Source organism: Xyrauchen texanus, chromosome 37 (genome assembly GCF_025860055.1).
Source record: "Xyrauchen texanus isolate HMW12.3.18 chromosome 37, RBS_HiC_50CHRs, whole genome shotgun sequence".
NCBI classification, from domain to species: domain Eukaryota; kingdom Metazoa; phylum Chordata; class Actinopteri; order Cypriniformes; family Catostomidae; genus Xyrauchen; species Xyrauchen texanus.
In genome coordinates, this window is record NC_068312.1 from 8,483,973 (window position 1) to 8,489,972 (window position 6,000).

A 6,000-nucleotide genomic window follows, 5' to 3' on the forward strand; every position below is an offset into this window, starting at 1 on the left:
TTCGTTATGGTGCGTTCACATACAATGCGAAGCGAGCATTTCCCACAGCGCGATTACATGCAAATAGAAAGATGCAAATAGATGCGAATTCGCACCTGGCGGCACGAATGAAGCGAATGACTCCACTCGAACATGGAAATCGCTTCATTCGCGCGAGTTCAAATTTTTCAACTCAAGCGAGACATTCGCATGACGCGAAAGCCTATCAGCATTGTGATTGTCTGGATGTCACTGATGTAGTAGCAGAAGAAATCTGAAAAAGCAGCAACATGGGTATGCAATTAGTCGTATATCTTTAAATACCAACCAAAGAAAATATAATTGAGCTCTTTTTTTTTTTAAACCGCAAAAACATGTAGAATAATAATTTTGAATCATAAATTTAAAAATCCTTCAAAAGTGTCAGAGGTGTAGGCTAAAAAAAAGACGTGCATAAGTTACACGGTGGTTTACAATAAAAAAAAACATTAAATAAAACTTTTGAATAAAAAATGTCATAAACAACGAATTAATCCCATAACATGAAGTTTAGCTTCATACAGTCTTGCAGATTACCAGCAAAGACCATCTCAAGGATGTACACAATAACAAAGGAATTAGAATGTTACTGACCCTGAAGCATTTCCGCTATTTGTAGTTTAGATGCACGATTATTTCCTCAGTGGAGAGATCAGGGATTTTTACTTAATCCAAATGGAATAAAATTCCTTGATCTTGTTCACATATGGTATCTGAGAAGACACACAAAATAAAAATGAACCATTTTCTTTGTTTTATTTCACTTTGTTACACTTGTTGTGTACCCGGTCAAAAATGGCCGGCCATTGTAAATGAATGGATTAGACAACAAATTATAGAAATATTAAGTGTTCCGGAGTATCCCAATCCATTTAGATGAGCATATGTGTGGATGTTGTGTTTGCACACACAAAGTCTTCGAACATGTGTACGCACACAATGTGTGTTAAGTGCCCTTTTGTGCATCGTCTTTGCATGTACACTCTTTGAGGAATGTTTCAAGATCAACATATCATATTATGTTGTGTTTGGGCTCATTTGAATCAGGATAGTTTGCTGTAAGTTACAATATGTCATTGTCTACAGTATGTTATATGTACGTTTGAGGAAAAAACATGACAAAAAGCCACTCATGTGTGTCAGTGGGAATTTCATACACTAATACTCACTGCAGTTTGACCTCTGAGTGAAACAAATTTGCTCATTGCATTTTACCAATGGAGACCTTTACAATGATATACAACACATAGCTTTATTAATTAATTTATGAATATAATTGTTGTGATAACAGATTTGCAAATAATGAGAATGAAACTGGTATTGGTAGGAATTGGTAGGATCAGCTATATGCATTGTAAAGTCCAGATTCTAAGCATTAATCTAATTATACCTATTTTGTTCAGATCAAGCAAGTGGTTATTAATTTATTATTACAAATAAAAAATTGATACAAAGATCTATTGCATAATCTTGTGATAATATATGCAATATTAGAGATTTATAAACCATTTTAGTGGGCTGGTCATTTTTGACCAGGAACACAAAATGTATTCTCACAAAATGAACACGGCACAAGGGTTAACTTCAAATTGGAATATATGAATTACACAAAATGCAAAAAAATACATTTCTTGTGGGTGTACTACATGATAACGAAAAACCCTTTGGGCATGCAGGTGCCTGTCACATTCTTCCTTCCCTCTTGGGCCACAAAGGGGCCTCCCACAACTGTCTAATTGAGCCACAGCTTTTAGTATACATATAGACATACATATATATATATATATATATATATATATATACACACATACATACATACATATACACTCACCTAAAGGATTATTAGGAACACCATACTAATACTGTGTTTGACCCCTTTTCGCCTTCAGAACAGCCTTAATTCTACGTGGCATTGATTCAACAAGGTGCTGAAAGCATTCTTTAGAAATGTTGGCCCATATTGATAGGATAGCATCTTGCAGTTAATGGAGATTTGTGGGATGCACATCCAGGGCACTGAGCTCCTGTTCCACCACATCCCAAAGATGCTCTATTGGGTTGAGATCTGGTGACTGTGGGGGCCATTTTAGTACAGTGAACTCATTGTCATGTTCAAGAAACCAATTTGAAATGATTCGAGCTTTGTGACATGGTGCATTATCCTGCTGGAAGTAGCCATCAGAGGATGGGTACATGGTGGCCATAAAGGGATGACATGGTCAGAAACAATGCTCAGGTAGGCCGTGGCATTTAAACGATGCCCAATTGGCACTAAGGGGCCTAAAGTGTGCCAAGAAAACATCCCCCACACCATTACACCACCACCACCAGCCTGCACAGTGGTAACAAGGCATGATGGATCCATGTTCTCATTCTGTTTACGCCAAATTCTGACTCTACCATCTGAATGTCTCAACAGAAATCGAGACTCATCAGACCAGGCAACATTTTTCCAGTCTTCAACTGTCCAATTTTGGTGAGCTCTTGCAAATTGTAGCCTCTTTTTCCTATTTGTAGTGGAGATGAGTGGTACCCGGTGGGGTCTTCTGCTGTTGTAGCCCATCCGCCTCAAGGTTGTGCGTGTTGTGGCTTCACAAATGCTTTGCTGCATACCTCGGTTGTAACGAGTGGTTATTTCAGGCAAAGTTGCTCTTCTATCAGCTTGAATCAGTCGGCCCATTCTCCTCTGACCTCTAGCATCAACAAGGCATTTTCGCCCACAGGACTGCCGCATACTGGATGTTTTTTCCTTATCACACCATTCTTTGTAAACCCTAGAAATGGTTGTGTGTGAAAATCCCAGTAACTGAGCAGATTGTGAAATACTCAGACCGGCCTGTCTGGCACCAACAACCATGCCACGCTCAAAATGGCTTAAATCACCTTTCTTTCCCATTCTGACATTCAGTTTGGAGTTCAGGAGATTGTCTTGACCAGGACCACACCCCTAAATGCATTGAAGCAACTGCCATGTGATTGGTTGATTAGATAATTGCATTAATGAGAAATTGAACAGGTGTTCCTAATAATCCTTTAGGTGAGTGTGTGTATATATATGTGTATATATATATACATATATATATATATATATATATATATATATATAAGAAATAAAAATGACCTTTGTTTTGCTTTGCTTGGGGGACCCCCAAGTGGCCACCTATACTGCTTCTAGTTAGAAACGGCCCTGGATAAATGTGTCTGCTAGATGACTAAATGTTAATGACTTGTGCAGCTTTATTCATTTTAATGAGAGCGATCTATAGTCACTTTTAGAGCTCTTCATCTGAAACTTACAAGTAGTTGGCAAAAATTTTGTTCACTTACAAGCAGGGCTAGACTGGTAATTTGGCATACCGGGCATTTTCCCGGTGGCCAACGCACTTTGGGGCCGATCAGGGACGGACTGGTGGGACGGCCACGAAATGGGCTGAATTGGCAAGTTGCTATGTCAAATCCAGGGCCGATTTCTCTTCCCAGTCCAGCCCTGCTTACAAGAGATAAGATGTGTGCTACAATTATTAATGCACTGATCCAGCCGTCTTGCTTCACTGCTGCGGTTCATGTGCCCATTTGCGGTTGCTTTTTCGGCGATCTAAACACTTTAATTTCTGTTTGTTCCAGCCATTCAGATATCATCCAGGCACTGAATAGCATAATCCACATTTTAATAATGGCATTTTATGACAATCTTGTTAACGTTAGTAACATTTATTGTGTTGTTCACTAGGAATAAAGTGCCTCCCGCTGTTGTTTTGTATGAGTTCGACAACTAGCAAGGGACAAAGACGTCACTTCCTTAAACCTACGAATAGTCCTTGAAATGGTCTATAGAAAGTCAGTGAATAAAATAGCTAAAAATGGCATTACTGCCTTACATTATTCCATCACAACACATTAATTGCAAACAGTATTTCTTGTGCTTTTTGCCAAGAACAATATTATCCCATATGAAATAGCTATGAGAATCTATTGTGTAAGAGAAACTTACCTCCGTTTGTTGCCACTCAAATGATCTTAGGATGATTTAACTATTATTTTTAAAGGGGCAAATGTAAGTAAATCATGACTGAAATCAGATTAATAGACTACTTTGTAAGTATCTCCAAGGGACATATTTGTGCAAAAAAGTTAATGGGCAAAGGTTTTTTTCTATTTATTCTCTGAAGTAGCTCTAAAATATTTTTTTTGGTTAGAAATTGCTTAGTGAGTGTAATCTTTGTAAAATTATTTTCTAAAAGACTAAAAGAGTCGTGAAAATGTATTTGTGAAATGGTGTGGAGAACCCGGAATATATCCCTGCACTATTGTATAGAAACTGAGAGCTGGATTTGATTATATACACAGTCCAGTCCAAATCACTGTTTTAACAATAAACTGTAATGAACAAGGATTTTGTTGCCCCTGATGACCCCATAGTGTATGGCATGCAATTCTGTCATGTACAATTCATTTTGGCATGCCTCCCTTGCAGCTGATCCACATTTCCTATCCTGGCATGCAAATCTAATACGTTCCTGTGTCTTCAACATATCACCATCTGGTTTGTTCCCCCCACCCTCTCCTTTTCATTTACCATCTGTCTCTTCCTTGAAAGTTGTCGACAAAAATCATAAATGAGGTCATTTTATTTATTTTATTAAAATAAGTGTGAATAATTGTATTTATTAAGCATTTATAACATGAGTTAAAATGCTCACTATTTGGCAAGTTTTGTATGAAATTGGCCCTTTTTATGTATTTTGCTTCAACTGCATATAAATGATTTATAAAGCATTTATAAATGACTTATTCTTTAAAGAACCTCTTTATAAATCAAACATTATAAAATTGAACATGTAAAGTGTTACCGCTATTCTTACAGACAGCCAACAGAATCACATGGGAAGTCGACATGTTGTTTGTGAGAGTTCCAGTATGCGAAGATCAGCCACATTTTGCCGACTCGCTGACAAGCACCATCTCTTATCAGACATTTTTGCACCAGCTCAAGTGGGTTTCCTTTCCCTTGTGCTGCAACCAAAAGTGCATTGCATCAGCAGCGTGGATGACCCGGGTTCGTATCTCGCGTTGAAATGAGGAACTTTTATATACTCAGTTTGCATAATCAACGACAAGTGCATTTCTTTTTTATTTTTTCCTCTAATATGAATTTTACTTTTACCTGAATTGGTGTTTTTGAACAGTGGATGAATCCTTTTTCACATTCATTGTTTCGGTCATGAACGACTCCGTGTTGTTTAATGAAAAACATGAGTCAATGATTCAATGACTTGCAAAATAGGTTCATTTGTCACCCTCTTCTGGCATAAATATGTAATCTGCACAGATGGTCACTGAACGAATCATTGAAAGAATCTAAAGGAATGCTAAAATCCCCATCGAAGTTGTGAACACAGAAAAGGGCTATAGTGATAAAAACAGTTACGCGTAATTGATTTAAAGATAATACAACTCGTCTGACAATACAGATTTCATTTATTTTAATATGTTGTCTTTGTTCTGTAATGTCGGTTCCAAACACATGATCCAAAAGATAAAAATCTACCTATACATTTACAACAACAACAACAACAATAATAGTAATAAAAACATTCATTCAAACTCTGAAATCTCTGTGTAAATATTTGAGTAATTCTGAGTTTACACTACACGATTTTAAGCTCTATTTTCACTCGCCGACAGTTTTATAGAGATTGCCGACAAAATCCTGAAATTGGCAAATCGGAGCGCCCTCCCGTGAGCAACGATCGCAATGTATGAACTATCAAAGATGCCATTTGAGAGAATCGCCGACGCGTTGCTTATGTCAGTGAGATATCTAGAATGTTAAATATCTGGACCTGTCTGCAACTCCAAATCGCCCAATGTGAAATATGTTTTGACTGAATACAAAAGCAGCGTTAACCTACAGCCAATGAGAGAGCAAGAAACGGGGCATGGGAAGTTTCAGTGGAAGGAGTCCTGATGTACCTCCAATAG